Raw genomic sequence first — 11,054 nt, forward strand, 5'->3', positions numbered from 1 at the left:
TTAGCGGGGGTCAGAGAATGCAGTTTTACAAAACTTTAGTTTTAGCTTTTGGGACGACTTCTCTGGAAATAGCTGAAAGAATGAATCACTTGGCTGAACAATGGAAGAAATGTTGGAAGACTCGTAGATGATATATACATATATTTGTCCTTGAGAATATATCAAATATTTGCCTGATGAGGAAGACTGGGGCAGGCTGTTTTGATCAGAAGGAGTGGCATGAGTCAAGAGTGAGACTCCATGGCATATCTTTGAGAACTGTGAATGGTCTAGTGTGACCAGGCTGATCCCCAATACAAGAGGTAGAAATGACAGAAGATGGGTCAGGGAAGTATATTAGGACTAAATTGTGAAAAGTCTCGAATGATAAGGAATTGCATGTTATTTCATAGGCAATAAAAGTAACCAAAAGATTTATAAACATGACAATAATGTAGCAAGATTTTCATTTGATGATATAATCATGGCAGCAATATACTGGGTGAATCGAAGTGAAAAGAAATTCGTGGCAATGAGACCAATTACAGATTACTAGAGTAGTTCAGAAGAATGATTATAGGGCAGTAGCCAAGGACAAGGAGAAATGGGGCATAGATTTGAGATTATTCATTCACTCAGTAAATATTTGTTGACTATTTATGTGGTAGGCCCTGTGCTAGCTGCTAGAAAAAAAAACAAAAACAAAAACAAACCAAACTATGAATGTTCTAAGACAAATAAAAAATATGTAGTGTGGGTGTGTACATGTGAATGTGTTTGTATATGTATATGAATAGAAGAACTATTTTTAAAATAATGGTATTTTCTTTGTGGAAGAAATATAAATAATTTTGTTTTTGTTAGACATTATTGAATTTTCTAAGGTGTCTACAATGAGAATGTATCACATTTTTTAAGTGTTATAATTTAAAACTGTATATATTGGTTTGCCTCCCAGAATAGTAGTGAGAAGATAGATGTGTGAACAAACAACTATATAGCTCTAAGGTAATTGTTAGAATAGAGAGATGTTGACAAATTACTGAAAGCATGTGAGCACTAGCATCTAAGTGTGCCGTCAAGAAGCAGGGAATCTTCATGAAGGAGGCAGCATTTCAAGTGAAGCTTGTAACATCTGTGGGAGTCCCAGAGAAGAGATACTCCAGACAAGGGGAATAGCATTGGAAGATCAATTTGAGCGAATAGGCAGGTGTCAGATTTTGAAGAGTCTTGTATTTTTTGGAAAAGTGTTCTGAATTGATCTTATACTGCATTATGAAAATGCAAGCAGGAAAAAGACATGGCAAATGTTCGTGCCATGAGTGCCATTCCAGCAGCAGCATGGAAGTTAGGTTAAGGTGATGCAGACTGTGGGATGAAATTAGAGGCAGGCAGGAAGATCAGTAAAGAGACAGTTGTGATAGTTTAGGAGATAATTAACAGGCAGTAGTGATTTAATTGGTTGGATAGTGTGCGTGGGGGGTGTGTGTGCACGTGTGCACATGTGCATGACACATGTGTTTGGTGGGTAGATGGTCTAAAGATCAGAAAGAAGGCAAAAAATCAATAAGATTTGATGATTGCTTATATGCAGTTGGAGGGGATGGTTGTGAGACTGACATCCAGTCAAGTTTTTGAAATTCAGTTTTTAGTTGTTCAGAAATAGAAGATGATAAGACAAAGAACAAACTTGTAATTGTTTCTCAAGACAGAACTCTGTTGTGTCCATCATGACCATGAGACTCTTGCTCTCTTCTGGGCATGGTAGATTATTTTGGATCTCCAGGCAGGGTAGTTGGAAGACACCCTTCTCATTTAAATCCATCATCACTTCCTTTTTCTTATGGTTAAGTACTGCAGACCCGGAAGTGAGCCACCGAAGAGAAGTCGAAGCCTGGAATATGACGTTGTTTAGCCATATACTCTCAATTGCTGTAAGTCATATCGGTTATATCTTTTTGTTTCTTAAGAAAAAATGCAAAGAAATTAGCAGTTAGGCTTTCAAAGTTTTCTTGATCTTGTCTTCTTAGATGCAAGAGGTGAGTGGATTTTAAGAGAGACATGTGGATAAATTTTTAAGGTTTTTTTTTTCCTGAAAGAATAAATGAATCATAAGGACTGATTACTTATTTATTTACTTTAAAAAAAGATTTTATTTATTTATTCGTCAGAGAGAGAGAGAGAGAGAAAGCACAAGCAGGGGGAACAGCAGGCAGAAGGAGAGGGAGAAGCAGGCTCCCCGCTGAGCAAGGAGCCTGATGTGGGACTCAATCCCAGGACCCTGGGATCATGACCTGAGCCAAAGGCAGCTGCTTAATCCACTGAGTCACCCAGGTGTCCCTGGTCTGATTATTTAAATACCTACCTCTGGTAATGATAAAATTGCAACAGATTCACATATCTTTTCAAATTCTTATTCTTAGGAGAATTAATACTTGTGTCTATTGCATAGGAGTCGTTGTTCTAGGTACTTTGCATATTTTAATGGATTTGATGTGCACAACAGCTCTGAAGGTGAGGTAGGTACTATTGTTATATACCATTTTATAGATTAAGAAGTTGCAAAATAGATTAGGCAATTTGCCCTAGTAAGCAGCAGTTTGACTTAAAAGTTTATGAGCTTAATCCTGATGCTTTAGTGTATATTAGTTACTTTTAAAGAATTGATGAAAAATCATGGTAAGGGTTATAGATTTATTTTTTGAGTTATAGATGTATTTTTAAAGAGTTTGAAAATATATACAAAAATATTATAGGTGCCTCATTATATATCTTTATAAAGAATGTACAAAATCATTACAATTTTTAAAAGTATTTTATGTGTCTTGATATTCACAGCAACCTTAAGGATAAAGCAGAGAACAATATCTTGTCCCCATTTTTAAAGGATAAAATGAAGTTCAGCAAGATTAAATTATTTACCTAAGGTTGCACGGCAAATAGTAAAGTTGGGACAACAATTTAGATCTGTCCAGTGTTTTTCCCATCAGGCCATCTTCCTACTTTCATAAATAGCAATCCCATGGCACCTTTGCAGGGTAGAGGAAATGTGGGGTAAAATGTGACATTTTTTGAAATGGGCGTTTTGCTCAGTCACAGAAAAGTGCAAAGTAAGGTAAATATTTACTACTGGTCCTGTATTTAATACCAAATCTAAATTTGAAGGAAACAGTAGCTAAATCATTTTATTTATTTATCTATATATCTATTATCTACTATTTATCTAACTATCAGAACTACAAGATCCAGTCTTACCAATCCAGTTTTAGAAATGATGGTTTTTCAAAATGAATATTTTGGAAATTAGACTATCTTCAATGCCTGTTGTTCTTCTAAATATTTTTTCTTAAATAAATTTAAAGTGTTTCTGAGAAGAATCAAGAAATTTTATTTGATCTTATTTAAGGCCATTCTAAAAACCAATCTCTCAATGTTATTCACTGAGAGTAGTTTTGAGATAATTAATTGTGATTGTATCACTGATTAGTACAGTTTATTCCTTCTGATTTTTTGTTTGTTTTTAAAATTCACAATACCCTTTGGAGGTTAATCATCTTGCTTTGCTACACATTGTGCATTAATAAAATCATAGTGTTCAGAATGTTCTAGAGCCATCCTTTCCAAGTTGCTACTTTAGTTCAGTAAACCATGTTTCCTTCCAGGCATAGAGATTTTCTGGAACTTACTCTGAGAGCAAGAGCAATAGAAATGTCCTGAGTTTGTTACAAATCTGGGAAATAACTATAGGAGAAAATTTATGAATGAGATATATAGAAAGACAGATAAATTGAGGGAATGGACAGGGTAGAGAGGAAGATTGGTAGCAGTAGCTAAAAAATTAGGACAACTTCTTTCTTGCTAGTTTACTCTTCCTGCAGAAAAAGTCTAAGCACTATGCTCTCAAAGGACTTAAGAACATGCTTTCTGGCTAGCAGCCATGCTGTGGAAACATCTGCTGCTCTTCGTCCTTGAATTAAACTTGGTCTGCAGTGAAGCAGACCAGATAATGAAGGAAAGGCTGGTTAATGAAGAGAGAGCATGCATACACACAGGCTGGCCTGGTGCATGACAGGGGTGGGAGAGGGACAAGCAGACTCGTGCTGAGCCCTATGCGGGGTTCCATCTCATGACCCTGAGATCATGACCTGAACCGAAATCAAGAGTTGGACACTTAACTCACTGAGCCACCCGGCTGCCCTGTGACAGTGGATTTTTAAGCTGGTGCTGTAGTGTCCATGTATATAATCACTCCATAAATTTCCTCACTTTGTATCATGAATGGGACAATCCTCTTTTTCACATATACTTCTCAGCATGCAATCGTTCTTATTCTGATGGCTATTTTTTCTGTTTACCATATCTCCCGTACCAAAACTGTGGTTGTTACGTGTGGGGAAGGTGCTGAGGGTAATGGAAAATCCACTGTTCCTTGTCTCTGTCCTCCTATAGGAAGTCTTATATATGTCTTCCTAAAAGCCAAGGAAATTCTCCACTTTCCTAGATTTTATTTAATTTTCTCTTTCTCCTCTATGTTCTTACAGCATTTAACTAATGCTTCTGATATGGAATCTGCTGTCTAATACATAAGTTTTATATTTGTCTCTACTGCTTGATAATAGCCGTCGTATTATATCTATCTTTGTATTGTTCTCTAACACCCAGCAAAATTACTCCTTGTACATAGTAGACATTTAATAATTGTAAAACAAATCAATGAGATCACTGTTTCCATATATTTTCTTTAGTTCTTTTTTTTTTTTTGCTATGCGTCAGATATATTCTTATATCTTACTTTTTTAAGAAACAAAATTAGATTTTATTTGAAGAATATGCTAAATCCTAGATAATTCCTTTCTTGATGATCAGGATAATAGTCCACCAGTAGCAAGCTCCTGAGAGATTTTTAGAATCATACCATAAGCAGATGCCAGTGAGTCCAGATGTACATTAGGAAGAAAAGTCACCATTCGTTGAATATCACATTTGGTGCAAGGCTTGTCCTGGTCCTGTCCTTGTAAGGTCCTGTAAGCCCTGTTCTTGACTGGCAGGTTGGTTAGCCTTTATGCTTTGGCTAGGGAATGGGGTGGTTACTGATGGTGATAGCTGTGGACATACTAGGCACTGTACTTTCCACATGCATTATTCCATCGAATTCTATGGTGCAGGCACAGAGAAGGTAAGTGATTATCCCAGTATCACACATTAGCATGTGAGGGAGCCTGGTACCCAAACCCCACCCCCAAGTTTGCCTCTAGAGCCCTTATGCTTAACCACAACATATTCTGTTCCTGTCAAGTTTCCCTTTCTGGAAAAAGAGAATGAATTGAAATGATAAATGGCAAATTGAATTTTCTCATGGAAATAAAATTAGTATAGGGCATTATTTGCTATGTGTTTTTAATGACCATTGACCTTATTTTTAATAGAAGTGACTCTGAGTGTATTTAACCTATCGATTAGTGTGCACAGCAAGTAACAGTATATGTACATGAATTAAACAGGGCAACTAAGTAACGAAACATTTTAAATTATAATAAATGTATGCTATTTCATTATACTGTTTGGAAGAGTTCTTATCTTCTTCATCGGTGCCTTATTTTCTACAAATCAGAAGACAAAGTAATAGTTTTTATTATAACTATGTAATCCAGAAAAGCTTCTGTGGAGGGATATTTATAGGCATTTTCAAGGAGGATTTTGTTAATTCTGAGTCACTTCATAGATTTTTGCAGTTTGCCTTTTCATTCAACAAAGCTTCCTACAGAAAGAGCAAACAAAGAAGATCAAATTCTTCATTATTATACATCTTTCAAAATGAAGATCTTTCTACTTTCTTATATAAATTTTTTTTAGATCTTTCTATTCTTGACTTGTTATTTCACTGTCATTCATAACTTTATCTTGGAACCCTACCTGAATTTTGAATTATTTAATTCTTTATCACAAATTCACTATGTACTTGACCTATGAATAACATGGGAGTTAGGGGCACCAACCCCCATGCTGTTGAAAATCTCTGTATAATTTTTGACTCCCCCAGAGCTTAATTGTTAATAGCCTACTGTTGATATATGCATTGCTGAAGAAAAGTCTTTTCTTGTATAAGCTGTTTGATTAGTATTTTTTGGCGTTTTGAGACTGAAAGAGATATACATGATACAAGAAACAAGCACAGTTGTCTGGGACCCAACAGAGGGCTATCTGATCCAGTCTTGAGAGTTCAGAGACATATTCCCAGAGGGAGTGAGATTTGTATAGCCTGTCAAAGATGGGGCAGAATGATTTTATTTTTTGTAAGGATGGATCCACGTGCGCTAAGGTAGGCAGGACTGACACAGAGAAATTCACCCCTTTTCCCTAAATTCCTTTACCTTCCCCCCCCCGCCCCCGAGAAAATTTGTTGCCTGGAAAATCCAACAGAAGCTTCTAGTCCAGGGAAGCCTCAAGCACGTTTTGAGCCACCTCCTTACCTTACATAATTTACCAAGTACCATATATATACATTCCAAAGTCAAATTGCACTAAATCAAGGACAGTGGATTGAAGATACGGTGAAGTCCTGAATTTGGGATGGAAGACAAGGATTTTATGTTTGGTGTCATTATTTGAGTAATGACAGGGGAGCTGTTGCAGGGGAGCTGTTAAATATTCCTACCTCGGTTTCCTTTCAGGCAGCATGAAATTTGTATTGTCTCTCATGTGATATTAATCAGTACCAAAAAAAGGACTCAGAATGCTTGGAGCAAGGAGTACTAAGAAAATTTATTTTCTTATTCAAGATACATATTCGGCTACATTTACCAGAAAATACATTTCTTTGTACTAATCCATAATTTAGGTATTAAGTTATAGAGAAAAACCAGCTGTATTTTTCTGATGAAATAAACTTTTGCTCCTTTGGGCTTATGTTTTAAATTATCAGACCTAATTCTTGCTAATGTATCTTTTTTACAACAGATGTGGTGTACATGCTACAAATCACGTGACCATTATTAGACTATTTCCCAAGGAATCTGATGCATCAAATGGGGCTGAGGGAAAGACAGTCCTTTGTTCATTTGTACCAGATTCCAGAAATCTACTAGTTCTGAGGAAAAAACTGAAAATGTACTTATTTGTAAGTTATTTTATATTTTTCAAGATACTTTTAATCATCTATTAATTTAATAATTCCCCACAATAATTCTGTGAGTTAAGTATTATAATTTTCCCCTTTTTTACTTTAGGAAAGTAAGGAGGTTCAAGAGCTTGGCCTAAGACCCAGGAGTTACTGGGGTAGAGTCAGGTCACGTGGGCTGCCTCGCAGGCAAGAGATTGTGCCTGTGCTAGCCTCCTCCTTGTGGAAAACTGCTTCTCTACCCTCACCTCTAATGTGTGTTCTAACTGGGAGCTGTCTCATCCTGTGACCTCAGTCCCCTGGGCAACACTAACTGACCTTGGAGTGGCCACTTGACCTAAACTGGACTAATAATAACCCTCCTGACCCAGCTCATGGATACATGAAGGGAGTCAAGACAATTAGAAGTTTTCCTCACATTTTTTTTGAATCTGGATGAAGAGAGGGATGGAGGAAAATGAGGGAGGTGATGTGGAGAGAGAGTCCTCTTCTCTGGCTGGAAAGCTGTTCCTATGGGAGCCAGCAGAAGCCACTGGAAGTTGTCATGGTAGGCACATTGAGAGTATTGGTCCAAGAGAAGGAAGCTGACCTGGCAGCGCGAATGTCCCTGATCCAGTTTTCCCTCATGACCACTGTGTTTTTAACCTGCTGCCTGTCTGGTTTCCTGAGACAATAAATACCTCCTTTTCCTTTGAATAAGCTAGTTCCAGCTGGGTTTTTGCAACTTCCCACAAGGGTCCTGACTCACACAACTACGAAGAGGCAGAACCAGAATTCAAATGGACTTTCTTATTCCCATCTCCACTCTAATTCCACCAAACTACAATATCTGTCATGCCTCTGTTCTAGGGTTCTCCGGTCCTTCTGGAATTAACATTCATTTATGCTAGCAAGCCTAGATAAGTTGTGCCAGGTGCAAGTTTCTGGCTTTCTCTCTTGGCTCTTAGGATTTATGCTTCCTGAACATTCCAGAGTGGTATTTCTGGTAAGAAAAACTAAACAGCCAGGTGGACTCAGGAGAAGCTAAGTTCTGGGCTGAAGTAAGTTGTTCAGATTTTGCACATTTAAACTGCCTGGAACTCTTTGCTGTTAGGTTTCAGATCCCATTTTTCCCCTTGCAATAATAAAAGCCAAAAAAGTGGAAACATGGGGGATTTTTTTTCAGAGATGGATGGTGATGGTCTCCCAGAAGAATTAATTTTAGAACTATAGCCTGACATTTGGTGTAACTATAGCCTTTGCTCACCATATTCACTAGAATAAGATGGTCCATTCTTCCTGAATGACAGGAAACAGTTCTTCACTCTTCTGAATTCATTATGTATGTTACCATTGCATATTCCAACATCTTCTAAAATCTTTAATCCATTCCACTTGTTTTTTTAATAAAAGATTTTATTTATTTATTTGAGAGAGAGAGCAAGAGAGAGAACAAGCAGGGGGAATGAGCAGAGGGAAAGGGAGAAGCAGACTCCACGCTGAGCAGGGATTCTTACGTGGTGCTCAATCCCAGGACCATCAGGACCTGAGCCAAAGGCAGACGCGTAACTGACTGAGCCATCCTGGTGCCCCTCCATTCCACTTGTTTTATGGAAAATCTTGGGTATTTTGTTGTCATGGAGTCCTTGACCCAGATTCTTACTTTCAAATAACATAAATATAGATTTACACTAAAAAAGCATGTGCATTTATATACATATAATGCATGCATCATATATATAATTAATATAGACTTTATCTTTAACAGATTACAAGATTTTTTTGGCATAGAAGTAGGACACTCAATTAAACGATTTTTTTCAAGCCTCATAGTTCTTATATTCTTCATAATAACTCTCCGTGATTGATAAATCTTTTTAAATTCAATTCAACTTAGAGGTGAAGAAATTCATTTAAAAGGACTACATTATGCTCTCTATAGTCATAAATTAATATATTCATAGGATATATCATTTATGACAAGAAAACAGTTCTGCTTAGTTGTTCTTGGCCATTTGGATAGGGCCATTTTCATTGAACTAATTGGCATAATAGCAACGACAACAGTAACAACAACAAATACCGATTCAACAGAAATTCAATGAAGAATATTAAAGACAAAACCAACCTGAGATCCATAATTCAATTAAGAGAATGACCAAGATTACAGTGAAGAGTTTTAGAAGGTCAAGTCAAATTCTGCTTGTGTTCTCACTGACCTGCAATGCTGTGTGACAGGATTCAGTGCCAAGTCAGTTTTAGCTGTCTCTTTTTTCCTTACCGCGCTCCCAGCTTCTGCTGCTATCAGTAGAGGCAATAAAAGGCAATGGAAGCCAGAGGCAAAAACGATAAAAGCAGACCCTTGCTTGAGTTTTCAAGTTACTCATCATCCTGGTTTACAGACTTTCCGTGAATATGTATGTGATTTCGTTTTCATTGCCAAGTCACCTGATTTCTCAAGTCCTGGCTTAGGAAATGAGATGAGCAGGGAGGAGTGCCATTGGCTCACAGAAAACAGTGTTTGTTACAAGTGCCGTTTGTTTTATTTTTACTGTACAAAGTATAATGTGCCATATAATTACAAAGCTTTATTATTTATAGTCTGAGGTCAAAAAAGGCAAGGATTAGTCTCTATTTTTTTATTCCAAATTTTCCTATAACAGTTCTGCTTTGCTACACTCTTACATTCCAAGATATGATTTGCCAGAACAATGATGGACATTTTGATGTCTGATGCACAAATAATCTCTCCAGAATAACTGGAAATTTTAATATTTTGGGTATCTGAAATAATACATAGAGGTAAGCTATAGAATTTGGTGTAGAATTTATGTTTTTCTCTAAAGAGAGGAAAAACACTAGATGTGATACCTACTCGAAATTTGGTGTATGACTTTGAAGAATTTAAGAAATCACTTCTTCCTAAGGAATTTGTTAAAGGCTCTGAGTAGCTGAAAGTCAACAATAAAATTACTCTCAACTGCTACATTATGTGGGTCCACACTTTCCTCACTTATAAAAACCAAACTTAATTTTTTTTAAAGATTTTATTTATCTATTTGACAGAGACAGCCAGCGAGAGAGGGAACACAGCAGGGGGAGTGGGAGAAGAAGAAGCAGGCTCCTAGCGGAGGAGCCCGATGTGGGGCTCGATCCCAGAACACTGGGACCACGCCCTGAGCCGAAGGCAGACGCTTAACGACTGCACCACCCAGGCGCCCCCCAAACTTAATTATTATGCATCAGATACTGCATTAATTGCTATATATATTTATATTTTATATATATATGTAATTTTTATACATGTATTTTCCTTGTTTAAACTTCACAGCAATGTGCACACGTTAGGCATAACTACCCCCATTTTGCAAATGAGAAGTCTGGGCGTATGCAATTAAATAGCTTTCCCTCACCTGCAGCTAGTAAACAACTAGGAATACATACTTAACTTCCTTGGGGGGGGCTTATTAAAAATAACAATAAAACAAATGTTAAAATTTACATTCTGCAATATTGTGGAAAGGAGATCTGTCTGGAGCCCTAATTCTTCCTCATCACTAATCTGCATCCTAGTAAGTGAGGGCATTCTTCCTGAGCTAGAGCTCCAAACTTTTGCTATATTTGGTGAGAGTTCTTTAATTAAGCTAGCAGATTAGGACATAAATTCATGAATATACTGTAATGGTTCAAAAACAGACACTGGCACACCTACTCCCACCTAGACAAAGAGCCACAGTTTGAAAACTTGTTTGTGTGGACATCATTGAACCCTACCTCTTGAATTAACTATTACAGTGCCTGTGTTGGAATAGCTCAAAAAGAACATTTCTAGAGGACATATTTGTAATGTAGTGGTAGAGATACCCTGATAAAGAGTGGATTACTTTTGCTTTATGGGTATTTTTTTTCCTCCTTAGTCACCTACTACTGTTAGCTGGTGATAATTATAAATAAGAAATTGTCTCATATTTTTAGGATT

At 37.0% G+C, this 11,054-nt stretch overlaps 1 long non-coding RNA gene across 1 annotated transcript in view; it reads left to right on the forward strand.

The window, feature by feature from the left end:
* LOC117804370 overlaps positions 1-10,152 on the forward strand; it is a 46,562-nt gene extending 36,410 nt beyond the window's left edge. Inside the window, exons 2-4 of the long non-coding RNA XR_004628722.1 lie at positions 1,832-1,913; positions 6,937-7,096; positions 7,206-10,152. This is a non-coding gene — a long non-coding RNA (uncharacterized LOC117804370). The remainder of the gene's footprint in view (positions 1-1,831; positions 1,914-6,936; positions 7,097-7,205) is intronic.
* The last annotated feature ends 902 nt before the right edge of the window (positions 10,153-11,054 follow it).

Source organism: Ailuropoda melanoleuca, chromosome 11 (assembly GCF_002007445.2).
Source record: "Ailuropoda melanoleuca isolate Jingjing chromosome 11, ASM200744v2, whole genome shotgun sequence".
Classification (NCBI taxonomy): Eukaryota; Metazoa; Chordata; class Mammalia; order Carnivora; family Ursidae; genus Ailuropoda; species Ailuropoda melanoleuca.